This window comes from Ovis aries, chromosome 5, assembly GCF_016772045.2.
Source record: "Ovis aries strain OAR_USU_Benz2616 breed Rambouillet chromosome 5, ARS-UI_Ramb_v3.0, whole genome shotgun sequence".
Classification (NCBI taxonomy): Eukaryota; Metazoa; Chordata; class Mammalia; order Artiodactyla; family Bovidae; genus Ovis; species Ovis aries.
This window is the reverse complement of record NC_056058.1, coordinates 31,049,432-31,076,720: the sequence shown is the minus strand read 5'-3', so window position 1 is coordinate 31,076,720 and position 27,289 is coordinate 31,049,432. Positions and strand designations below refer to the sequence as shown.

General features: G+C 36.7%; 1 protein-coding gene across 7 annotated transcripts in view; it reads left to right on the top strand.

Annotated features, from left to right (window-relative positions):
- The window catches only part of PRR16 (proline rich 16), a 280,803-nt gene that overhangs the window by 2,556 nt on the left and 250,958 nt on the right, over positions 1-27,289 (top strand). The gene's annotated exons all lie outside the window — the stretch shown is intronic.

Here is a 27,289-nt window from a genome sequence, read left to right as displayed (position 1 = left end):
GCTTTTCAGTTGTTGAGGTTTCTAAGATGGGGGATGTGGGAAACTTACATCAGCACAGAAACGTTTTTACTGTTTCATCCAGCAGCCTGAGATAAAGAGAAAGGTAGTCAATGAAAATGGCATCTTTGGGCAAATACTTCTTATATTACCATGTGTCACTCCACTCTCTATTTTAGGCAGCATAAATGACAAGAAACTGCACATGGTCCCAGTTCTGCTTTGCATCCTTATTTTGTGGATGTTTGCAGACCAGGTTGATGTATTGTGAAACTTTTAACCTCACCATAGATCTTGGTTGGAACCACAACAAAGTAAATCAGGGAGTCTGTGGGTCTCTCTCCCTTTCACTCTTTCTGTGTTTTCATTTGCTTGAGGATTTTTCTTTTTTAGGGAAAGCAACACCAAGCAAACCGGTATGTAAGAGAAATAGAAAAGCATAGAAAATGTACAGCCAATTAAATTAAAGGATCTGTCTTCCAGGCATATCTCAAGATGAAATGTTGACTTGATGCTTTGTAAGCTTTGATTGGGTGCTGGGGCCTGACTGATTTAAGATTTCACTCTCACGAGTAAACTTTATGAATGATAAATTATTTGATGTGATTGTTAACTTTTGTGAGGAGGATATCATCTTCCTAAGTTTGCACACGGAGTTGTATATATTATGTCTGAATCTCAAAACGCTGGCCATTTATATTGTAGGAGAAAGAGTTATTTCAAGAACAAAATATTTATAGGGCATGTTTAACCTATGACATCTTGCAGTTGTCCAGCATTTATCTTTTTAAGATAATGTAGCACACATGACTGAACATGTCTATGACGTAATTTTGAATGGGGGAGTAAGTGAAAAACCTGTTAGTGTCTATGCTTATGATTTGTAAATATAAATATCACTATTTATCAGTTACTACATTCGCTATTCTGGCAGGTTATCATAGGAATATATTAAATACAAACTGTTACATTTAGAATTTTAATTTTCATTGGCAATGGTATAATTTTAGGCCATGATGTATTTTGATATAAATTAGCACAGAGCTCTTATTAACTTGGAACAGAAGTTAAAAATAAGAAGGTAATTATGACTTGATTACTATATCATTCACCATATGGTATTTGTTTTTCCCCCTGTTCATTCTATCTAAAATGCAGTATCTTTTTTTGAATATTTTTTCCTTTATTTTTATATAAATTCTGCACCAACAATATTGGACTTTTGTTTGAGGTTGTTTTGAAATTTATTTTCTTTTTAGAAGTTTTCTGGACTTCAGTCAATTCAGGTAGTGGGATGGATTCCAATAGAATAGTAGGTACTTGGAACTCTGTAATAGTAACAACATTTCATTACCATTGGTATCTCATATCATTAGCTATTGTTACTTAACCATTTATAATTAGATTGAATATTAGGAGAAGAGGGTTGGGATTTCTATAGTGTCTAAGGGCAGATTTATTCTGCCCTCTGAATTTAGTAAAACCTCAAATAGCTTGACTGTTCAGAAATAATGTGAGTTTCTTAAGGAAAAGCCTTAAGTATAATTAAACATATTTATTCAGTAGTTACTGTGTGCCAAATACTATGTTATCATTTTATTGCTGCTAGTATGAGTAGTTTGAGCTTCTGATCTCAGTGAACTCAGAGAGTTGTTTGGGAGACATTTATCCTGTCTTTCAGCATCAATACTATGTAAAGACATTGCTGCTTTTAGTGGGTACTCTTACTGTGATCTAAGAAAAGAGACTTGAGAATAAGAATATGTAGATTTATAAATGAGTACTTACTATGTACTTAGTAGTATGGTAAACCTTTGGTGAAAAGAGTGGTAGAAGCTTAAAAAAGATGGTAAGATATGAATTTGAAGAAGCTTATGGTTTATTCAGATTGTCATGATTAACAAAAATGGATCAGTGCCATATACAGGAACTCACATATCCAACTGTTACAATTAAACAGTGGAGATTTTATGAAACAACTGCTGCTACTGCTAAACAACTATACCTCAGTAAAGAAAATATAAATAAACAGTGGAGATTTTCATGATGATTAAGCTCTTAGGGGGGATGAAGAGTTGAAAAGGAAAATTTGGGGTCTTTGAGATGTGGATAAGGTTTGAAAAGGTAGAAAGGAGGACTTGAGGAGGGGAAATAGCATTGGAGTGCAAGATAATTCCGTGTTGCTTTTTTATACACAGAGAAAAAAATTAGTGGTGAAATGCTAAAGTTGTAGGGATAAAATTAGCAATTTCTGGCTTATTAGGTATGGAATGATCCTTTTTTTTTTTTAATGAAGTAATGCAGAAGAAAGAGTGCTTTTAAAAAATAATTCTCATATAATCTGACAGCTCTTCATATCATTTTGCCTGTTCTTTATGAAGAAGCTTGCATGCTCAGTCACTCAGTAGAAGTCAATTCTTTGTGACCCCATGGACTATAGCCCACCAGGCTCCTCTGTTCAAGGAATTGTCCAGGCAAGAATACTGGAGTGGGTTGCCATTTCCTCCTCCAGCAGATCTTCCAGACTCAGGGATCAAACCCACATCTCTAGCCTCCCATGTTTCCTACATTGCAGGCAGATTCTTTATCACTACACCACCTGGGAAGCTCTTGTATGAAGTCACTGGCAAACTTGGTTTGCATCAAGTGTTGGTGTTAGTATGGGATCACAGATCTTGTTGATTAGAGAAATATTGGAGTATGTAATAAGTAGCTTTTTACTTGGAAACAAAATTCATTGCTGCTTTAGTTGGATTCTCATTTAAACTGTTTATAGCCTTGGTAATTTTTCAAACTGTTTCATTTTATGATTTTAAGTAACATGACTATCATATGAGTTAAATATATATGTACATACATATATCTGTATATATGCATATACATGCACATATGTATATAACATATAGCTAAGCCATGTGAGTAGACATACTGTTATGGAGAAACCAGCTAAGATGAGTTGTTTTGTCTGCCCCACAGTCACTGACTGATGGGACTCCATGAGTGGGAAGGTTTTGTCAGCTTTGTGACTATGAATTGGAAAGCATTCATCTTTTTTCTTATAATGTCATTAAAGGAAATAAAATTGTTTAATTTTAAAAAGTTTGAAAACCTTGGGAAATGAGCCATTTTGGGGGGCATTGAAAACAGAATTAATCGAATTAACAGCAACAACAAAATAGAATTAACAATTATCTACAAAATATTTCTGTTTTGTTAAATGTTTTTACCCTTATCCACATGAAGTGCTGTAGTTTATTGGTCTGGGAAATCCTACCAAATATTTTCTGGTTAATGAATCCATGCATATAAAATTCATTACTTGAACAAATTACAGAGAATAATCTCTGCAGTATTTTCTAAGTTCTAAAATTGTGAATGAGTAAAATTTCATAGTTAATTCAATTGCAGCGATAAATTGCAGTAGTAGTTCTACTACTCTATTCAATAGTCTGCCTTCTCAAACAAGTATATTTACCTGCTAAAATGCTTTTTAGTTTTTCTTTTCTTAAGCATGATGGCTTAGCATGTTACTAAAAGAGCAGCATGGTTCTGAGAAAATAAAAATAACCAGTAACCATCCTTTACTGTCTCTCTATTTCCAATGCATTAAACTATTTAAGACTCAGAGAATTACCTGATAAGAAATTCAAGCAGACTGAAAGTAATAAATAGTGTACTTCAGGCAATAGTGAAGTAATAGATAATAAAACCAATGCAGTAATTTGTTACCTGCATTATTTTTTTTTTTTTACCTTTACGGCTCTGAGGATCTCAGGTAATTAAAACAAAGTATAAGAAAAAGATAGAATGTAAGTTTGAGTAAAACATATTTTTCCCGAATAAATTAAACTATAGAAGCTTCTATAGAACTAGTTCATGAAAAATAGCATGGGCAATTTTTTAAAATTAAAAAGGAAAATTTCCAATAATATGCTAACTAATTTCTGATTAATATGTGCATAATGGACATAAAGCTGAAAATCAAAGTTTGGTAACAATGAAGGGTACTTTTTTTTCTTTAAAATATTAATTTGTGCATTTTATTTTTTGGGGGGAAGCAGTTTTTAGGTTCCCAGCAAAATCGAGGAGGAGGTACAGAGATTCCTGTGTCCCTAATGTCCCTGTCCGTATGTATCATCCTGCATTATCAACATCCCCCACCAGATTGGTACATTCGTATAACTGATGGATACACAGAGACTAAGGGCAAAAGGAGAAGGGGGTGACAGAGGATGAGATGGCTGGATGGCATCACCAACTCAATGGACATGAGTTTGAGCAAACTCCAGGAGATAGTGAAGGACAGGGAAGCCTGGTGTGTTGCAGTCCATGGAGTTGCAAAGAGTTGGACATGGCTTAGTGACTAAACCACATTAACACATCATTATCATCCAAAGTCTGTAGTTTATGTTAGGGTTTACTCTTAATTTCAGATATTTTGTGACTTTGGACAAATGTCTAATGATATATATCTATCATTTTGGTGTTCTATAGAGTATTTTCACTGCCCTAAAATTCCTGCTCCACCTATTTTTCTTTCCTTCAAATACTGAGGGTATTGATTTTTTTTAAGAAAATATTTCAATTTTTTGTGATTTCTTAACGTTATACAGTGTATGAATAATATAGAAAGTTTGGGAAAAGTCTAAAAAACTAAACAGGAGAAAACAAAAGTTGTCTTTAATGCCACACATAAACAAATATATTGAGAATTTTGCTACATTTTCTCTCCATCTTTTTTTTCTTCTTTAAATATCTGTTTATGTAATTTGTCTGCATTGGGTCTTTATTGCAGCTCACAGACTCTCTAGTTGTGGCACTCAGACTTAGTTGCTCCATAGCATGTGGAATATTAGTTCCCTGACCAGGGTTTGAACATGCATCCCCTGCACTGCAAGGCGGATTCGTAACCGCTGGACCACCAGACAAGCCCTTCTGTCTTTTTGTATGTGTATTTTTAACATAGACAAAGTCATGTAAAATTATGAAGCTGTGTGCAATGATGTTTTCTGCTTTCTGGAGTACTATTAGATCATAACCATTATATAAATCTATTGTAAGTTACGTTATTAGGTCCCCTAATGTGGAAATAGATGGGGAAAAGTGGAAACAGTGTCAGACTATTTTGGGGGGCTCCAAAATCACTGCAGATGGTGACTGTAGCCATGAAATTAAAAGACGCTTACTCCTTGGAAGGAAAGTTATGACCAACCTAGACAGCATATTCAAAACCAGAGACATTACTTTGCCAACAAAGGTCCGTCTAGTCAAGGCTATGGTTTTCCTGTGGTCATGTATGGATGTGAGAGTTGGACTGTGAAGAAAGCTGAGCACTGAAGAATTGATGCTTTTGAACTGTGGTGTTGGATAAGACTCTTGAGAGTCCCTTGGACTTCAAGGAGATCCAGCTAGTCCATTCTGAAGGAGATCAGCCCTGGGATTTCTTTGGAAGGAATGATGCTAAAGCTGAAACTCCAGTACTTTGGCCACTTCATGCGAAGAGTTGACTTATTTGAAAAGACTCTGATCCTGGGAGGAATTGGGGGCAGGAGGAAAAGGAAATGACAGAGGATGAGATGGCTGGATGGCATCACTGACTCGATGGACGTGAGTCTGAATGAACTCCGGGAGTTGGTGATGGACAGGGAGGCCTGGCATGCTGCGATTCATGGGGTTGCGAAGAGTCGGACATGACTGAGCAACTGAACTGAACTGTATTGAATGTTCAACAGCCTATTTATTAACAAGTTTTTGTGTTTGTTATCGGACATGACTGAGCGACTGAACTGAACTGAACTGAATGTTCAACAGCCTATTTATTAACAAGTTTTTGTGTTTGTTAAGGATCTCTAAAAGAACAGCTTTGACAATAAAAACAGCAAAGAAATTTTTACCCTCTGCCTGGTGCTGTTCTAAGTATATTTCTTAATATTAGGACTTCTAATTCTCAAAACAGACATGTGAGGAAGGTAGAGTTGTTACTGTTTTCCAGATAAGAAAACAGAGGTCAGAGATATAGTCACTTGCCAAGGTCCCTTACTTGTAAGTGAGGCTTCATTGCTAGGCATTTTATTGCTGCAGCCCAGGCATTTCCCAGGTGGCACTTGTGTTGAAGAACTCGCCTGACAATACACGAGACTCAAGAGACACAGGTTTGAATCTTGGGTTGGGAAGATCCTCTCGAGTAGGAAATGGCACACTGCTTCAATATGCTTGCCTGGAAAATTCCATGGGCAGAGGAGCCTGGTGGGCTACAGTGCATGGGGCCCCAAAGAGTTGAACATGACTGGACACACAGCACAACTCAGGGATTTAACCACTAAGCTCTGGATTTTCCTCCTTTTCCTCCACTTGTTTAGAAATCAAGGGTGTGGAAGTTTTAAAGGCTTCAATCCACTTTGCCAAGTTGTCTTCCAGAGAGTTTTTCACAAGTTTTTTTACCCCTGGCATCTGTATATGTATGGACTCTGCTTCTTCAATTTCTAGTGAAAATGATAAAACTTTTCATCTTGTTGTGAGTGAATTACTTCTTTGTGATAACATTGTTTTTGTTGGGTTGTACTCAGTTTTGGACACCAGTATTGAAGCAGAATTAACAGTGGTTTAATTAGACATTGTAGTTTTCATCCTTCAAATAAGTAGGTATTGCAGTGAATTACTTTTGACCTATTTACTCTTCAGCAAAAACATTAATAATAATGTGACATCTCTATTTTTATATTATGACTTAGAAAGTAAAGGAGCAACTAATATGGGTACTTCCTGATCTTGAGCATTGTATAAAGAAGTTTCAAATGAATTTAAAAGAATTTGTTGTTCAGTCATTCAGTATGTCTGATTCTTTGTGACCCCATGGCCTGTAGCATGTCAGGCTTCCCTGTTCTTCACTGTCTCCCAGACTTTACTCAAACCCATGTCCAGTGAGTTGATGATGCCATCCAACTATCTCATCCTCTGTCTCTCCCTTCTCCTCCTGCCCTCAGTCTTTCCCAGCATCATGGTCTTTTCCAATGAGTCAACTCTTCACATCAGGTGGACAAAGCATTGCAGCTTCAGCTTCAGCATCAGTACTTGCAGTAACTATTCAGGGTTGATTTCCTTTAGGAGTGACTGGTTTGATCTCCTTGCGGTCCAAGGGACTCTCAAGAGTCTTCTCCAGCACCACAGTTCGAAAGCATCCATTCTTTGGTGCTCAGCCTTCTTTATGGTCCAGCTCTCATATCTGTCCATGACGTCTGGAAAAGCCATAGCTTTGACCATACAGACCTTTATTGGCAAAGTGATGTCTCTGGTTTTTAATATGCTGTTTAGGTTTGTCATAACTTCTCTTCCAGGGAGCAAATGTCTTTTAATTTCATGTCTGCAGTCACCATCCACAGTTATTTTGGAATCCAAGAAAATAAAGTCTGTCACTGTTTCAGTAACTTTTATTCTCTTTTGTTGTTTTCAAATTGTAGTAGAAAGGGAGTGCTGTCCTTAAGTTTTCTGAAATGTCTGGGGTTTTTACAGTTGCTTCACTTTCTGCTGTGACAGATGAATAGAGAAGCTTGTGGAGTTATTTAAAAGGCTCCAAATTATTGAGCTGCCTAACAGTATCGTGGGCTTCCCTGGTGGCTCAGTGGTAAGAATCTTCCTGCAGTTGCAGAAGGTGTGGGTTTGATCCTGGATCAGGAAGATCCCCTGGAGAAGGAAATGGCAACCTACTCCAGTATTCTTGCTTGGAAAATCCCATGGACGGCGGAGCCTGGTAGGCTACTGTCCTTGGGGTCTCAAAGAGTCAGACATGACTGAGGGACTTCACTTTCACTTTCACGTATGAGGAAGCTGAAATGGAGAGATAACTTGAGCTGGCCAAAATATTTGTTTTGAGTTTCCCCTGTGAGATGTTATGGGAAAGCCCGAATACTCTTTTTGGCTGATCCACCAATGTAGAGAGCAGAGATGGAGCTGGTCTCCTGATACTTCTCCCTCTAGACCCTTGTCCAGAAGTACAGCTTCCCAGTCGTCAGCAGCAACAGTGTTACTCTGCTATTTTACGGGCTTTTGACTTCAGTATAATCTCTTTCTCTCTCCTTCCTCCTCTACCTCATCTGTCACACTCTCCCTTCTTGTTCTTCCCTTCTTCTCTGTCTTCTTCATTTTTTTGTTCTTGAAACTTCTCTTTTCCTTCTCCTTCCACGTAAGCTTCTTTGATATGCTGCATAAACGTCTGATTATGCCTCAATATATTATACACTTATGCAAAAATTTTGTTTAAATTTCTACATTCTTTAAATAGCTACTATGTGCAAGGCAGTGTACTAGGGAATAAAAGCATGGTATTGAGCAACACACAACACCCCTGACATCTGGAACTTACATACTAATAGGAAGACATTATTCGAATAATAACAGAGATGATATTTTTTAAGGTGTGTTAAAGGCTGTGAAAGAAAAGCTCCTGGTACAGCAGGAGCGTAAAATCATTGGGAAGTCTTGTAAATTCTTCTAAATAGGGGGTTTCAGATTGGCCGCCTGCCTTCCTGCTGCCACCTTTCCTATCCTTGTGCTACGAATTTCATGGATGATGTTTTATTAGCCCTGGAGCTGTCTGTCTCTTGTTCAGCTCTCCTCTGCCAGTTCATTCTTTAAACACTACCAGATTAATCTTCTTAACACACTGCTTTCTTCAGGCCACTCCCCTGCTTAAAAGATCACACACTATTCTCCTGATACTTAAAATGTCAAATGAACAAACCCAGACTTCCAGGCTGATATCTAGCAGTTCCATTTTTATAGCATGGCCTTATTGCCTCTTCTTTGGGGGGTAAAGCAGAGACCATCCCAGACAATCTTGACATCACAGTTTTTACCCAACTTGAATTCTATATTCCCCATGTTTATGGTCACTATGCCACTCAGCTGTGTTTTCTTATGTTCTGTAACAATCGTTCCATGATTGTGCCTTAAAAAAAGTTAGTAACCTTTCTCTTTTAGTTAGTAACCATGTAATATTCATTGCAACATTTTTAAAGTCTTACTCTTGTTATCTGAGGAGGAACTTAAATTTGAGGATCCAGTTCTGAGTAATACTTGTTAAAGATGTTAAGGACTAAAACTCAGTAATTCTGCTTGTGCATAACAGCCTGTTCTTTCTCATCTACTCAAGAAAATCACTAACAATTCTCACCTATTTCTGCTGTATTATTTTTTGTTCATTCTCCCCAGATGATTCCCATGAATGTAAAAGTGAAAATAATGGTAATAGTAAAGCCCTCTCTTGACTCCACTTGCCTTGAAAATGACCATCCCACTTCTTAGCTCTCTTCTATAGAATATCCTGAGTTTTATATTTGCCATCACCTATTTCATCTTACTCTTTCCTAAACCCCCTTTGATCAGACCTGTACTCTACCTGGGGCTTCCCTGGTGGCTCAGATGGTAAAGACTCCACATGCTATGCGGGAGACCTAGGTTCAATCCCTGGATTGGGAAGATCCGCTGGAGGAGCGCATAGCAGCCCACTCCAGTATTCTTGCCTGGAGAATCGCCATGGCAGAGAATCCTGGTTTCTCCAGACCTTCTAATTTTTTTAAGATCAGTGGTCTTCTCTGTATCTCTACCTGAATGTCTTAAGAGACATCTTCACCTTTTTGTGTGCAAATTGGAATACTGTTTTTTCTCTTTCCCTCAAAACTTAGGTTTTGCAGTCTCTCCCAAGTCAATGGATAGTGTTAGAGTCAAATTCATCACAGTCTGGTTGGCTGTACCTTCAAAATATTTGTAAAATTTAACCATTTCCTCGTCTACTGCTACACTGGTCCATGGCAGCAACATCCTCTCTCACTTCAGTTGCTACAGTAACATCCTGATTGTTCTCTTTTGCTTCCTTGAGCCCTCATTTTTAGCTCAGCAGTCTGGGTAAACCACGATCATATTGTTCTCAAACCTGCGTAATGATTGGCTGTTCTCAAAGTGCTTACACTGGTTACAAGGCCCCAGATTTCCTTTCACCCCTGTTTTCATGCCGACTTCTACTTTCATGCTCACTTACTAGTTTTTTGGCTCTCTCCGCTTCAGCTTCATTAATCTTGGCTATTTCAGGCATGAATGTGTCATCCACATTTCCATGGCTAACTCTGCCCTACTGCTCTGTTATTTTATTAAAGTTTCCCTCATGTGTTATCCCACCACAGCTGATTCTGGCGGCTCTGTATGTTACTATATACTCTGGCATCCTCTATCTTTCTTTTCTTATTTCAACTTTTCTCTCTTTATTAATAGTTTCTAATATACTAAACAGCTTATTTCTACTATTCATTATTTGTTTGTTTCCTACATCTAGAATATTCACTCCTAGAGGTCAGTGACTTTTGTTTTATATATCTCAAAGAACTAGAGCAGTGGCTATCGTATAATAGGTGCTCATTAAATTAATTTATGAATAACCGATGCCTTTCCAAGTCTTGTTCCATTAAAGTTCTCAAAGATCAAGCTATTATGTATCACTTAGAGAGAAAGAACATATAGTCGCTGCTTTCTAAACACTTTTTACCTGGTTTCTTTATCTTCCTGCCTTTTCATGTGGTGATAGTTTGTAGTAGGCTGGAGGCGGCTCTTGGTCCCCTGCTTTGCCTACTCACCTCACTAAACCCACTACACTAAACCCAGTTCATATTCTTTGAAATGCACCAAGGATCTCTCAGTAATGTTTACTATGTGTCATGTAAGGTTCTAAATGTTGAAGAAACATTAACTCATTAAGTCCTCACCTTTCTTGAACCCAACCACTGGCTCCCTTATTATCCCTCCCATATGGAAATTCTAGAGACATCCTGTCTATTTAAACCCTGAATGTGGTGTAACTTTAGGCCCTCACCTTCAGACAAGTCTGGCTTTGATTTCAGAGCTCATTATTCCCTGAAGATCAGAGTTGTCATTTTAAGCTCTTTGAAGCACATTAGATGCAATTCTACTTTCTTCTAATCGAGTGTGTAAACTAAAATGTGGAGAAAGTATATATATATATATATATATACACACACATATATATGTATATATATATATATATATTTTTTTTACAGCATTTACTATGTTTTTCTGCTTTTTGAACATTGTGTTCCTGTCTTACCATTAGTCATTATAAATTTTAAATTAACTGGAAAATGACATGCAAAAGAGGTTTTGGATATTGCTTAAATATGTTTTAATTATTCCACTATGTCCATAAGAAATAGGAAAACAGTTTGTTGAGAAGACCTGATATTATACAAAATATTCAGAAGCTAGAAAATATTTGTATTTGGCCTCTTTTTCTTTTTTTTCCTTTTGTGTACTCCCTCTAGTGTTCAAAAATATGAGTACTTATAATTAGCTTATTCAGATACTAAAGAATATACATTAATGTAGAAATAAGGCCTTCTTTACCTGATATATGTGTGTATGTGTATATATATATATATATATTTTTTGTTTGTTTGTTTGTTTCTCACACTGGAGATTATATTATCCAGTTAGTGAATTTTCAATGTTTGTATGAACAGCATTCTTTCTCCCCTTTCCTGTAGGGATTTGATTGTGTCTGTTTTTTCATATGTGTAATTTTACCCTGTCTACTTTAGTCTGGGGAAATAGTGGATTCTTGAACATCTGTCTTTAAAGATCAGAATTTTTCTCAGTTTTAAAAACTAAAGTCTAGTTATTAGTTGGGAAGTTTGGATATGAACAGGAATCCTCCCACATGCTAAAATTAAAAAAACAAAACAAAACAAAACAAAACAAAAAAACAAAAAAAACCTGTTTAACTAGAGTTGTGTCTTTGAACATAGAATTTAAAGTATTTAAATAATTGACATAATTTTATTTTAATATACTGAAACATTATCTAAATACATTGGCTTCAAGATACCTTAAGAACAAATATGAAAATTTAGAAATCTTCCTAACCCAGGGATTGAACCCAAGTCTCATGCATTGCAGGCAGATTCTTTACCATCTGAGCCACCAGGGAAGCCCTTAAATAATGTATATATTACTTTATATATTATATATATTATATTATTCTCATTTAATATAGAATGTTAAAACTGCTAGCATATATGGAAGAGAAAATAATTTTAAATTGTAAAGTTAACTAAATTATTACTATTCAGAAATTTTTAAAAATTCGAGGCTACTGTTTGAAGTGAATTTTTCTAAACTGATGTATAAGATTGTTACTTATATTTGATTAATGCCCTATGTTTTTAAACTTCTTTGATGCCTACTATTTTGAACTGCTTTGATGCTTACTATTGCTCATAGTCCAACAAAGCATTGATAAAAAAGAATAGAAGTAATAAATTAAGTGACTTTCAGAGATATTGTTTTCTAAGCTCTATCTACTCCCTGGAAATACTTTTATATTATAATGATTAGTGCATTTTAAATGAATCTAATACTCCATATTCATACTATATATTTTAAGGGGAGAATTATTCAATACTTTAACCTTATTCATAACAGACTGCATTGTATGCCTTTGGGGAAACATATTTTTTAAATATGCAGAATAATAATATGGCACTGATGCCTATTTGGGGTTGTTTCATTATAGACAGTATGTACTAAAATGCTTGAGAACTTAACATCTGCTTTCTGAAGTTGTTATTACTAATAAATATAATGTCTAATGAAGTCCATTACTCACTGACAACCCTAGGTCCTAATATACTCTGTTATTTAATACTAGGTTGGCCAGTAACACTTCTTGAATTTTTTTTTTTTTTTTGGCTTGCTGGGGATAGTTACTGAACCACTATCTGAATTCCTGTTCATAATGCTTTTTTTGGTCACTCTACTGATTTAGTAGTATTTATTGGAGATAGCGCTTGTATTGCTACACTTAGCTCTTTCTTAGATTTGAAATATTTCTAACCACATTACATTTTTATTGGTTCCTGATCATGTGTTTTCTTTCTTCAGAAAATTGATGGAAAAAAGGGATGTAATTTTAAAAAAAGCACTGACACCTGAGCAGAGTTGCAGAGAAAAAAAAAAAAAAGAGCAGGGGCTATCATTTAGTTTAAAAATATAGTAATAAGCTTGCTTTGTATAGAGTTAGAATACCATTATAACATTTACTGAAGATGGGAGATGATTTACTAAATTTGGCTTCCCTGATGACTCAGTTGGTAAAGAATCTGCCTGCAATGTCAGAGACCTGGGTGTGATCCCTGGGTTGGAAAGATCCACTGGAGAAGGGAAAGGCTACTCACTCCAGTATCCTGGCCTGGAAAATTCCATGAACTGTATAGTCCATGGGGTTGCAAAGAGTTGAACATGACTGAGCGACTTTCATGTTCATATTTGAGTTTACACAAGAGGATGATAGCTTTAAATTGTGAGGAAATCTAAACCAGTTAAGAACTCTTTAGTAAGAAACTTTGATCTCCTATGCATTTATATAAAATTGTCTTATTTTACCATAGATGGAAGTGTTAGTTGCTAAGTCATGTCCTACTCTTTGAGACCCCGTGGACTATAGACCGACAGGCTTCTTTGTCTTTGGAATTCTCCAGGCAAGGATACTGGAGTGGGTTGCCATTCCCTTCTCCAGGGGATCTTCCTGACCCAGGGATTGAACCTAGGTTTCCTGCATTGCAGGCAGATTCTTAAACCAACAGAAAATGTATGAGAACTGATTGAATTAATGTTTTCATACGTCCTCTTCAAAGTCACCCTACATAGTACTCCTGAACTTGGCAATGACCTGAAGTACTTTTTGACAAAGAAGTACATAGCAGACAGCACTTTGGCTAACTTATTTCCCTTGGATATTTGATAATTTTCAAAAATAACACAGACACTTAACCAACATTTTAAAAGATAGCATTACAGATATTGGTTCCATTTTTAGTATAGGAGAAGTACATGTGTGTATTATAAAATTCTGAAAGTCTGTGGGAGATCTTGTGTTTTTTGAAAATAGAGATCTAAATAATACTATATTATATTAATATATTTCCTATAAATTATTGAAAGCATATTACTTTTCTCAGTACAGATGGAAACCAATACATGGCTAGGAGCAAACTTTAGAAAATGCTTTTGTGCATTTAAGAAAATCTTCTTAATACAAGTTCCATTAATACACAGAATTTGGTAAGTGATAAAGAAAATTTTAGATTGTAGTATTAGGTAAAATATGTAGCAATTTTCCTAGAATATTTCTTTTCCAAAATAAATTTTGAAATAGTTTGCTGATTATATTCAAATAGGAATCCATTACTAAAGAGAACCAAGAAATACCAAAATTTGATTTAGTATCTGATCTGTTATTCTAACAGAAAATAAAGATTAGTGGCTCATTTTTTGTTTCTTTAATCACCATAATTTCCATATGTTTTTAAATGACATTTAGCAGGGAAACAGAATTCCAAATATAATTATCTAATAAGAAAAGTGCCATCTTTTTTTTCTTTAATGAGCATATTACCCACTGGGCCTTTTCTTCCTTATAGTCAGAGTATATGTTCCATGAGAGTAAACACCTCATATGTCTTATATTACTTTGTTCTCTTAGTTTAGAGCGGTGCCTACCATGCAGTGGGGTTTCTCAGGTGGCACAGTGGTAAAGAATCCGCCTGCCAAGCAGGAGTTGGGTTCGACCCCTGGGTTGGGAAGATCGCATGGAAGGAAGTGACACCCACTGCAATAAGTGAAGTCACTCAGTCGTGTTCGACTCTTTGCGACCCCATGGACTGTAGCCTACCATGCTCCTCCCTCTGTGGGATTCTCCAGGCAAGAATACTGGAGTGGGTTGCCATTTAATATTCCTGCCTAGAAAATCCCATGGACCAGAGGAGCCTGGGTGGGCTACGGTCCATGGGGTTGCAAAGAGTCGGAGAGAACTAAGCATGCACTACATGAAAAGCAGATTCCCTCTTAAAAAATGTGTACTTTCTGTCAGTCTCATTAAATTCAAACAGAGAATTTCACTGAACGATATACCTTAATGTTATGTTTTGTTATTTAAAAGAATGGATCTTGTAGCTTGCTGATTAAAGTCAGTCCATGAGAAGAGAATCATAATTATTTGAGTTCATGCTAAACTGCATAAATTTTGTACTCTTTTCTTTGTTTGTCTTATAGATTGAATAGAATTCAGCGCTAGGATGAGAATTTCTTGCTTTCATTTTATGATATTTTCTTACATAACAACTGAGAAAGCTTAAAAAACGAAGTGAGCTACTATGATATGAACTACATTAGAAATGAAAGATGAAAAGATTGAGCAGTTGCCCCCAGAGAATTCAGGAGAGAGGCTTTTAAATTTATTCATAGAAGCATTAAAGTTGTTATCTTGAAATAATGCAGAATATTTTTCTTAAAAATATATAGTAAATGTGAAAGGACTGAAAGTGAAAGTGAAGTCCTGTCCAACCCTTTGTGACCCCATGGACTGGAGCCTACCAGGCTCCCCCCTCCATGGGATTTTCCAGGCAATAGTACTGGAGTGGATTGCCATTTCCTTCTCCAGGGGATTTTCCCAACCCAGGGATTGAACCCAGGTCTCCTGCATTGTAGACAGACACTTTACCATTTGTGCCACCAGGGAAGTCCCTTTTCATAGAAGCATTAAAGTTGTTATCTTGAAATAAAACAGAATATTTTTCCTGAATATATATAGTAAATGTGAAAGGACTGAAGAAGGTAGAAATGTGTAGAATAAATTAATTCTAATTAACTTAATTAGAATAAATTAATTTAATTAATGTAAATTAAATGAAGAAATATTCAGAATTGGGTTTAGCCTTTGTGAATGACATACTTAACTTAATCACATAAAGTAAATTAATTGAACTTTACATCTGAATCCTATCATCAGTAACTTTTAAGTGAAAAAAGATTTAAACATTTACTGAAAAGAGGATAGTATATCCATCAGAAGTTTAACTATGTGCCAGATGTTTCTTTTATCTAGAAAAAAGGAGGGCTTGGAGATACAAAAATACATGCACAGAAACATACATATATAATGTGGAATCTTGATAAGTAAAGATTAACTTCTAAGAATGTCTAATTTATGATGGTATGATGAAAAAAGTTATTTGCCACATTTTTAAACCCTATTTTAAGGGGATATATTTAATAAAATATTCTTCTCTATAGTTTAAAGGACATTTACATTAAGCTGACATTTCTATATGTTGGTTAGAACATATAGAACACATATGTTGGTTAGACATTTCTATATGTTGCATTTATTTCTATAAATAAAAAATATCAGAGAATGTGATCTAGTGATTCACAAAAGAAGAAAAAGAAATGAAAGACTGGTGTGCATTTAAAAAGTCACTGTGCAGGGGAGGAGAGAATCAAGCATTTTCAAAATAAAACTAATGAGAGTGTAGATTGGAACAATATTTCCGAAGGATATTTTTGTCAATATTCATCAGAATTCATGCAAACTCTTTTTTCCCAGCAAACAGTAGACTCCATTTAAAAGGAAATAATTAGAGAAGCAGAGAAAATTGTAAATAACAGAGTATGCATCAAAATATCTATATCATTTTTCTTTTATGTGTTCTCTTTATTCATATTTTTCTTCATATTTCTGCTATTTATTTTTACATTGTACAACTGAAAGTGTCACTTTCCTAATTCTTAAAGAAATCCAAAAACTACTATTTTCAAAAGCAGATACTAAAATTGTAACAGTTAACCCATTTAAACCCCATGCAGTATCTAGTCAAGTCTTATATTCTTTGTATTGTCTTTGTTGCTCCTCAGGCAGAAAATCTTTTTAATTCTGCCTTGTATGTGTGACAGGAGTGTTTTAAGTGGTAGAAAACAAAAACTGTAATAAAAAGACAACTGGTATGTTAAGCGGCTCTGTGTGCTTAAAATTCAAGGCCACCTGGTGTGGGAAATCAGAGGTCTTGCTTTGGATTCCAGCTTTGTTACTGCTGCTAAGTCACTTCAGTCGTGTCCGACTCTGTGCGACCCCATAGACGGCAGCCCACCAGGCTCCCCCTCCCTGGGATTCTCCAGGCAAGAACACTGGAGTGGGTTGCCTTTTCCTTCTCCAATGCGTGAAAGTGAAAAGTGAAAGTGAAGTCGCTCAGTCATGTCGGACTCAGCGACCCAATGGATGGCAGCCTACCAGGCTCCTCCATCCATGGGATTTTCCAGGCAAGAGTACTGGAGTGGGTTGCCCGTTGCCTTCTCCAGCTTTGTTACTAACCTTGGACTAGTCTGTTAACCCCTCTGGGAGGCAATTTTCTTTTTATTAGTCAAAGCATATGATATTGCCATTTTTTTGGTCAAACACTTCCGTACTGGCAGTCTGGTTCACCCTAATAAAATGAGTGATCGATTTTTTCCTAGCACCAGTGATCTATGAGTTTATTATAGAGGTAATGAAGTTTTGCCTAAAAAATGTGATTTCTTCTTAGGCAAAAAGTCTCCTTTTAGGAGGCAGAGGGACATTTCTGTCCTATTAAATGCCTTCTCATATTAACTAGAGAAATGTTTAGCTCAAGTAACCTGTAACATATCTTTTTATGTGAAAAATATTTTGCTGGTTTACATTTCCGTGTTATGTTGAAGCACATAAATACTAGGGTACCACTAGGTTAAAAAAAGTTAATCGTTGCACATTCAGTTAATCTTAAAAACATCAGATTCCACCAGCAATTCTAAGAAAGTTTAAGAATAAATTAGAAAATTAAATATTGAAAATTTTTGTAAATGTCATAAAAATCTGAGAAAATATTTCAGACTCTAGAGACTAAAGTATTTCATGTTTAATGAAAAGAGGGAAAAGGAGAGAAAATGCAAATTTAGAAAAACATTTACTTAAAATGATGCACGTTATAAGAATTTAAAGTGTTTTTTTTTTAAATATATAATTTCATTCATTTATGATATCTACCAAGTGGCATAATTTTATGCAGTCTCATTTTAGGTGTAGGAAAAATATGTTTATTGATAGTGTGAATGCTCTAATGGAAATAATAAGACACAGAGTCAATGCAGGGAAATCTGAAGCCCAGTGGCACTATTCCTGAAGTATGGTGAGAGGACTCAGGGCAGAGAGATTCAGATAATCTCCTGAACTGAGAACTTTTATTGTCATGCAAGTAAGAGTCCCACTTCCTTGAAAAGACTGCGAAGTAGTCCCTCTGTTGGCCACACAATGGTTTTTAGAGGAGGCTGAGGCCCCTTGCCCACACCCTTCTTCTGTCTGCCCTGGCCTTGGTGCTGATTCTGCTGGACATTAACAACCAGCCAAGTTCCATCATCTCAAGTTGGAATCCAAGTCATTGGCAACACATCTGAAGCAGCAGGAATTTGGGGTCTCATGGCATATCATATCCTAGTGGAGACAAATCAAGAGAGATGAATTTCTTTAATTTTTTACCAAGTGTTTCTTATCCATGAAGCTAAGCTCCTTAAGACATTGTGGAGATATTCCTAAAATCTTTTTCTCCTACTACCTTGTGACTACCTGCCATGAAGTACTATGTTCACATGTTTAAAAGAAACTCTCTTACTCGTCTTTGAGAAGTACTTCCAGTGAACAAGGACAACTGTGAGTCACCCTTCAGAGGGTTGACGTGGGCAGTGAACATTTGGTCCAAGAAGGGCAGGGTCTCTGGAGGAAAATGATGATGTGGTCATTAAAGAGGAGCTCAGGCAGGGATTCAGAAAAATGGAGCAACCAGTTTCTTGCTGCACAGCCATGATGTCCCCCAAAGCCTAGACTCTCAAGGTGGATGACAGCACCTCTGGCCTTTTCTTACTGCTTCTTAGGTTTATTAAATGTGAATGTCAGAGGCTCACATACTCTGGGATTACCTGCGCTGTCACATGAAATCTGGCAGGGCCCACAGTTATAGATCTGTAGGCAAAGAAACACTCTGTATTCTCAAGGATCTGATCCCACTGACTCATGAGTACAGAAGGAAGTGGTTGATTTTAGAAGGCAGGAACACTTGTGCCTGATGTTGGCATCTATTATTGTAGAACCTCTCTGGGTTTTTAGGAATTCTCTCAATTTAGTATTATTTTTTTCTAAACATTTGGAATGTAATCTGGAGAATCAAGCTGTGTTGGAGTGGTTTCAAGAATAATGTTAAAAAGAATTCCACCTGATTAATCCTCTCTGCCTTCTCTTCTCCTCTTCTCTTTCTTCTCCCTTTCCAAACACGTTTCTGACTCCTAGAAAGGAGTTTCAGGATAATATAAGTTTAATGAGGCTCATCAGAAGTATTTGAATTGGAAACTCTTATGTCTAAAGAAACACTGATGCAGTGCTTAATAAAGAAACAATTTCTAATCTATTTGATTATTAAAGTGTTCCTGAACAAATGCAGTAAAAACAATCCAAGTCTTGGGCAAGAAATTTTAACAGGAAGTAGGTTACTTTAAACATGTTTGAATGTGGTTTTTGCTTCCTGCTTGGGCAGGTATTCAATCATAAATGAATTTCCCAAATGGACTCCTTTGCACTTCACTTACCAGATGGAGAGTGCTTGAGTAGCTGAAGCTGGAATTCCAAAACCTGCCTCTCAAAATTTAGTTTAAGACTGTTCATCATAAGAATTATCAGGCTATCCATCACTGGAAGACAAAGGTTACAAATGTTTGGCAGTTATACGTTTGGCGTTTATTTTAATGGAAAAAGTGGCAGGGAATTTTCCATTTTTCTTTGATAACAGATCACTACAGAGTAAAATTTTAAACAGGTTGAAACCATTTGTAGTCTTTTCTCTATGAGTAATCTCAAAAACTGTATAACATAAAAATTATTCATGAATTATTTGCTCTATCTGCTTGAAACTGATACATAATACCTACTTTTAAAACTTACTACTCTTCTTCTGAAATATGTATATGTATTTCTATAATATGTATATGTATTTTCACCTCCTTGAGCACAAAATATATCTTGTTTGTCACATTTACTTGTAAAGTCATATCATGTGATAAAATTCACGAGAACTGAAAAATGCTGATGTCTGGGACTTCTCTGGTGGTTCAGTGGTTAAGAATCCACCTTGGAACGCAGGGGATGTGGGTTTGATCCCTGGTCAGGAAACTAAGATCCCACATTACACGGAGCAACTAAACCTGTGCACCCAGCTAGAGAGTCCACAAGGAAAGAGCCTGCATGATGCAACCAGGACCTGAGGCAGCCAAAGAAATAAATATTAAAAAAAACACAAACAAACTGATTTCTCAGCAATGATACTTTAAAAACAAATGAAGAAACAGATAGGTATGGATACTATTCAGAAACTGTGGGCTATTTTCATCTGAATTACCTTCTAGTTACTGCCTGTGTGTCCTTGTTTTAACTTGGAATTTTGACAATAATTTGTTTTTAGGCTTTATGTTTAACTCTTTCCATCTTTACCCTATCTTAGAAGGGAAGGACAAAAATAATAGTATTTTGGAAGAAATTCCTGCAAACCAAAATGTAAACATATTAGACTATGTTTGGATTAGCTATTTCCAAAAAAGCATTTAAGAATTTCATTAAGAGATATGGTCTGATGTTCTGCAAACATAGGGTATGAGGATAAGTCCAGTTCTTTCATGACCTTTCTTTCAAACTGGCAAGATGAGGGTTGGAGAAGGGAAAAAGCACGTGCGTTGACTATTAGTGTTTCAGTCATTCTCGTGTGTTAAATATGGCATTTTGAGCTTGGATGTCTTTGGGGCAGCAATCACTTCCTGCTAAAAAGAATCAGTAGAAACTGAATCTCCTTTTCTGAGACTTTCAGAACTATGTTCTGTTGGGTTATACACAGAAATACCTGGACAACAAAGCAGTATATTTGTAACAGCAAGCTGCTGTTTGTTGCCTACCCACTGCCTGTGCCTCTTTTTCCCTTCATGTCAGAATCTTACTTTGATTTGAGACACATTTGATTTAATGTGCCCATTGTAAATAACTACAATTTTCTGCTTTTCTTACTAAAAACTGACATACTCAGGTCAGTCATTTCAAAATATAAGTCGTCGGTAACACTTATGGGGACACTTTTAAAAGAGGGAAGATGCTGTACATTCCTTTTCTCCTCTTCTTCCTTCCCCGCCCTTCCCGTTGTCTGGAATAGAGATGTGATGCCCAAGGAAAAGGTTGTCCTTTTGAGACCATGAGGATGCATGCCAGACACCAAGATGGACGGTGTCTGGAGTATTCATTCAAGACTTCTTATAGTTGTTGCATCATCTTGGACTACTTAAAATTGGGCTTTCTATTCTGTAAACCCCTACATGCTAAAAGCAGGTGTTTTTTTTTTTTTTATGTGCAATTGAATGCAGTTTTCAATTGTTACAGCAACATAAAGGAGCAAATGTGGAGACTAATGACGATTTGCCCCTTCAGTAGCAGTCTGCTGCAATATGATAAAATCAGCTTCCTTTGGGTAGATGGTAATCCATGCTATTTCAACTGCTTTAGAAATTACAGTAGAAAGGAAAGGCTTTAAAATGATGGTATTATCCCTCTGTATATCATTAAATTCCTGTATTTAGAGGCTCAGGCTTTCCCAGTATATAAAGAATATGCTTATAAAATCTGTCTTTGCTTAACAGTGCCTTATGTGAATAATATCTCTCTGCAAACACTTTACTTTTACGTTTTGAACGTTTACCCCATATGCAGGGATCATCATCATGGGTTTTAAGTAAGACATTTGTTTGAGGAGAAAGCTATTTTATGCTTGTGGTTTGCTGTATCAAACAGTGAGTATGTTAAATGTATAAATGCTGCCTGTGGATTAGTTAAACTAAAATGTCATGAGACTTACTACACTTATCATCATTTGAATTTAAATATTCATTATTATGTGCTTTTTTCCACAGTATAACCGGTAACTTCTGTTGTATGAAATTGGATGGTGATCATTTGTTTTTCTTAGTCAAATAAAATTTGTAAAATTGAAAATATATACTGGTGATACTAGCTCTCACTCTAAAATAGGCTGTTGTTGATTTAGATTTCATAACCCTTATCTTATATCATGGGATTCCATTGTGGCTCATCTGGTAAGGAATCTGCCTGCAATGAGGGAGACCTGGGTTGGGAAGATCCCCAGAGAAGGGAAAGGCTACTCACTCCAGTAATCTGGCCTGGAGAATTCCATGAACTGTATAGTCCATGGGATCGCAAAGAGTTGGACATGACTGAGTGACTTTCACTTTTGTCTTATATCATACACCCGTGAATCTAGATAACAAATTTCTAAATGTTATGGTGGGAAAAATTCAGCAATGCAATCAATCCTTATCTTTTACGTTCATGTGTACTTTGTGTTTCTTGTTTTCATTTTGTAAATATTTTAACTTGCATGATTTATGAGTAACACAGGCCCACTGGTATAATCATACATCTGTAGGCCAGATTGCCCCCTGGGCTTCTGCTGAGTTCTCTGTATACATCTGTAGGACTGTTTACAACCATACGCTCTAGGATCCTGTGAGAGCAGAAGGCCTGGCTGAGACCCCCAGAAGATCGATGGCAAGTCACTTGGGCTGCCAAACTTTTTCAATTAGATGCAGTCACATGCTGGAGAGTAGGCTAGGTGGCTGAGGCATTTTGCTCTCTATGGGAGATGCAGGAAACAATAGCTTAGAAGGGCTTCCCCACTGAGGATTTCTTTATCTATGGAGTTTCTTCTGTCATTCTTTGGAGTTAAATGTACTAGCATCTGGATGTTACTGGGATTAGGGGATTTTAAATTTTAAAATTAAAATTTCATCAATTTTATGCTACTGGAGGCCGTTGAGTTTATGTTTTCTTTCAATGTTAAAGAAAATGAAGTGTTAGTGGCCCAGTCATGTTCAACACTTTGCAACCCCGTGGAGTGTAGCTCCTCTGTCCATGGAATTCTCCAGGCAAGACTACTGGAGGAAGTTGCCATTTTCATCTACAGAGGATCTTCCTAACCCAGGGATTGAACCAGAGTCTCCCACATTGTGGGCAGATTCTTCACCTTCTGAGCCACCAGGGCAGCTCCTCGGTGTTAAAGGCATCAGGATTTTACTTTATAGTATTTGAGTTAGAGCTGGAAGAAATTGGGCTTCCCTTGTGGCTCAGCTGGTAAAGAATCCGCCTGCAATGCAGGAGACCTGGGTTTGATCCCTGGGTTGGGAAGATCCCCTGGAGAAGGGAAAGGCTACCCACTCCAGTATTCTGGCCTGGAGAATTCCATGGATGAGTCCATGGGGTCACAAAGAGTCGGACACAACTAAGCAACTTTCACTTATGAAGAAATTAATATGAACTTGTCAGGTGAATATCAAGACAGTTCAGTTTTTATTTATCTATTCAATCAGAAATGTTCAGTAATAGTGAATAGTCTCCTAAATTGGAATTTTGTGCCATCACTGAGTAATATTTAATCTATAACAGCTTATCAGAACTTCAGGTCCTTTCATCAGGGTTGTTTTTTTTTTTTTTTCCCAGCTTGACCTGCTGAGTTTCTGACATGACAAGGCTCCTGGTTTTCTGTTCCTTAAACTGCCTTCTCCATGTATTTGGGCTAGTTTATCAGTGAGGTTTCTATTAGCCCAAAAGAAAGTTTCAAAAAGAGCTAGTCCATGAAGGGTTAAGAGTCTCACAAGAGAATGGCCCAAACTGGGTAAATATATCTTTGATTCTAACTGGGCTTATTATTGAAACAGTTTTGTTATTAACTTACTCCAACTTAGTTTCTCAGCTGTTAAAGTGAGAATGATTTATGCCTGCCTCCAAAGAGATGGTATTAGTAGCAAAGTACCCATGATTGGCAGGACACTTTGTGTTCTCAGAAAGCTACTTAAATACTAAATAGTAACATTCAGGACATTCCGTGGGAGCTTGTTAATGTATGTGAGAATACAGTTCATAGGAAAACATGAGAAATGGATAAGTCTTGACAGTTGAAACAGGCTCCTCAGTTGAAATTGCTAAGATGAAAAATTACTCTCTGGCATGTTATCATTGTGCAGAAGAGCCTGCTATCTTTGAGGGATTACTTTTCACTTCCTGTCATTTATAGAAAAGGATCATGTCCTATGAAATGCCATCTGTACCCACATATTGGGTGTTAGACATGGTATGATGCTACTGTATTTTTAAACTTTCAGAGACAACCTCATACGTGGCCAGTGAAGAAGGAGATAGGATGCACTGGGTGATGGTGAGAGGGAGTTTGAAAAATCACTTAATTATGAATTCAGCTTAGCAGTGTTGAATTGGAATGCCTAGGGAATTCTTACTTATCCCACACTCTGGAATTTAGACAGAGAGTCAATAGATAATTACTGTGTTACATACATTTCTGATACAAGGTGGACAAGGAATCAGAGCCAGATTCCAGTTCTGGTTGTGCCACATAGAAGCCGTGTGCCTTTAATTATCTCATCTGCCAAATGTATGGGTTGTGTTTTCCCTACTTGTTTAGAAGCGCTAATATCATGTTTGCAAGATGATATTACATGATATGGTCTGGTTTTCAGCTTTACAGTCTCAGAAACCTAATTTATTGGCATTCTGGATGTGAGTCTGTCTCTCAGCATCCAGCATGTAAGTTCCCAGAAATTAATGGAAACAAGCAGAATGCTGGCATGTTCATGTGTAATGAAAATAGCACTACTGAAGGGACCATTATTTTTTGGCTAGCTGATTTCTCCACAAAGGCAATCTAACTGACAGACCAGAATATATTTTAAAAACCTTTACTGATTGCACAAAATCAGTTTAGGTTGAATGGCATCAATGTAAGGTAACTTAATTCATGCAAATAAGATTTATTTGTCCATAGAATCAGAGAGAACTTATCCTTGGGCAAAATAGTTTTCTTCTTTGCACCAGAACTCTAAGAATGTTTGTCTTCTGTATTTTTCTCAAATCTCATTGCTGATTTCCCTTTGACTGATGCATTATTTTTGGCTTTAGTTTCATTATAATCAGGTTTCCCTATCAGGGAGCCATTTGTGACTCTTCAAAATGAGTCAGCTTGTTTCTCTTTCACCTATTATATGATTATTTTATAATTTAATTTTCAGAGGGAAACCTTATCTCTCTTATTTCTCAGTTCTTGGTGGGATTTCTTGTTTTAGCCCCTCCGTTAATTCAATATTTAGAGAACTCAGACTTCGAGCCACTTCCCACTCACTTAGTGTATTTATTTGGGTAGTTTTGGAGTTTAAGAGGCAATTTGATTTTTTTCAGATTTTCCTCTCATCCTGTAGAAAACACTTAGATTCCTTTGAAATATTAGGTATATGTGCTCAGTAGCTTCAGTCATGTCTGACTGTTTGCGACCCCATGCACAGCCTGTCAAGCTCCTCTGTTCATGGAATTCTCCAGGCAAGAATACTAGAGTGGGTTTCCATTAACTAGGCAACAGAGGAGAAATAGCATTATCTTTTTGACATAGTTCAGTGTCAGCAGACATAGACAGAAACCAAGGAAGCTGCTCTAGGTTGTGTCATCCCATCAGTTTGGATTACTTTAGAAAAGTAAGGAAACTCATTCCTTCTGGAGGCCCTCCAAGGAAATGAACAACTGATGTTTTTAAAAACTGGTGAAAGAAGTATCTGTGAAGCTTTGTACCCCATAATTAAATTAGTTTTTATCATTGCAGATATTTGGCGATGCTTTATTATTGTGATTTGGCTTTCCCTGGAGGCTCAGACAGTAAAGAATCTGCCTGCAGTATAGGAGACCTGGTTTGATCCCTGAATTGGGAAGATCCCCTGGAGAAGAGGATGGCTACACTCCAGTATTCTTGCCTGGAGAATCCCATGGACAGAGGAGCCTGGTGGGCTTCAGTCCATGGAGTCATAAAAAGTTAGACACGACTGAGCAGCTAGCACTTTGACTTACTTTTCATAGAACTGCCCTAGATCCAGGCATCTGCTGATCAGCTCTGCAGGCTTCCAGCACTACCCAGGATATATTCCTGGAATCCACTTCCATCGACCTGTTCCCTTCACCCCCACTCCATGTAGAAATAGTGTTCAGGATACACATCCCTTTTCCTCCCATATCCATTTCCCTAACTTTTTGATTTGACACAACTGCATTTCTCTGCAGCTTTGTGAGCATGAGGGGTATAAAAGTTCTGGGGGATCAAATCCATTGAAGATCAGAATTGTCTGGGTATGGTTCTACAATTAGCTAAAAAAAGGTCTGCCATCATGAGAATGAGGTGGAAAACTTCCCATAAGCCTGGGGAATCTCTGGCAGAAGTTTGTATATGAAAATCCTTTTTTCCTGGGATGCTTGCTTTTGACCGTTCTTCCCAGATGTATGGGACAGATGGATGAATTTCATCTTGCAGGGGATTGGTTTCTGGCAGTAGAAAAAAGATCTTAGGAAGATATTGAGGTTATATTTTCTACAAGCACTCTCTAAACGGTCTACTTAAGGCTTAGATCCAGGTCATGCTGCTTGTATCCTTTGAATGACTTCATGATGACCTTGAAGTACAAACCTCTCACAAATGATCTCTTGTTGCCTACCTTTCAGGCTTTGCTTAGATCTCACTCTTCTTTGCCTCTTGTAGTGTCACCATGCCGACCCCTTCTAGTTCTTAAATACTTATGACTCTTGGGGCTCAAACCCTTCATGCATATTTCTTTTGTCTGGAGTTCCATCTCTCCTCTTTAAGTCTCACAGTGAGACTTAAAAGGTTAGATAACATCTGTTTCATTCATCATTATATGTCCAGTTTTTAGCATCATGTCTGACATATGCCAGATACTCAATAGGTCTTTTATAAATGAGTGATGAATGGATACACCTAAGATGCCATTTGCAGCCTAATGATTTATCAATTCTCGATGCCTCTATGTCAAGTGGGGTTTAGAATGCTTGGGCAGTCAGTAAACCCAAGAGTTCATTCTGTTTTATTTGAAATTGAAGGCCTTTTGCAAATTTGTGATAAAGAAATGTTAATGCATTTTCTTTAACTGTCAAAGATATACATATGGGGATGTAGCTACTGTTCTAAATTATCTTCTAGGGACTCCTTAATATTCATAGGTTAGCTTTTTTTAAGAAGGAAGGATATGCTAAATGCCTTATCCCATTTTCAGTTGGAGTGTCTTTCTAAAATAATGTTTTTTTTAATCAATGAAAAAGTAATATATGATTGATAATGCTGATTATATAAATAATACAGACAATGGCATGGATGACAGGAATTTTTTATAATGTAGCTGAACATGGCACTTTTCTATAGAAATTGCTTGGGGTAAACAATATTAGGAATATGCTCACCTACTGATATCTTTTTCTCTTTAAAGAAATTTTATCCACTGACTC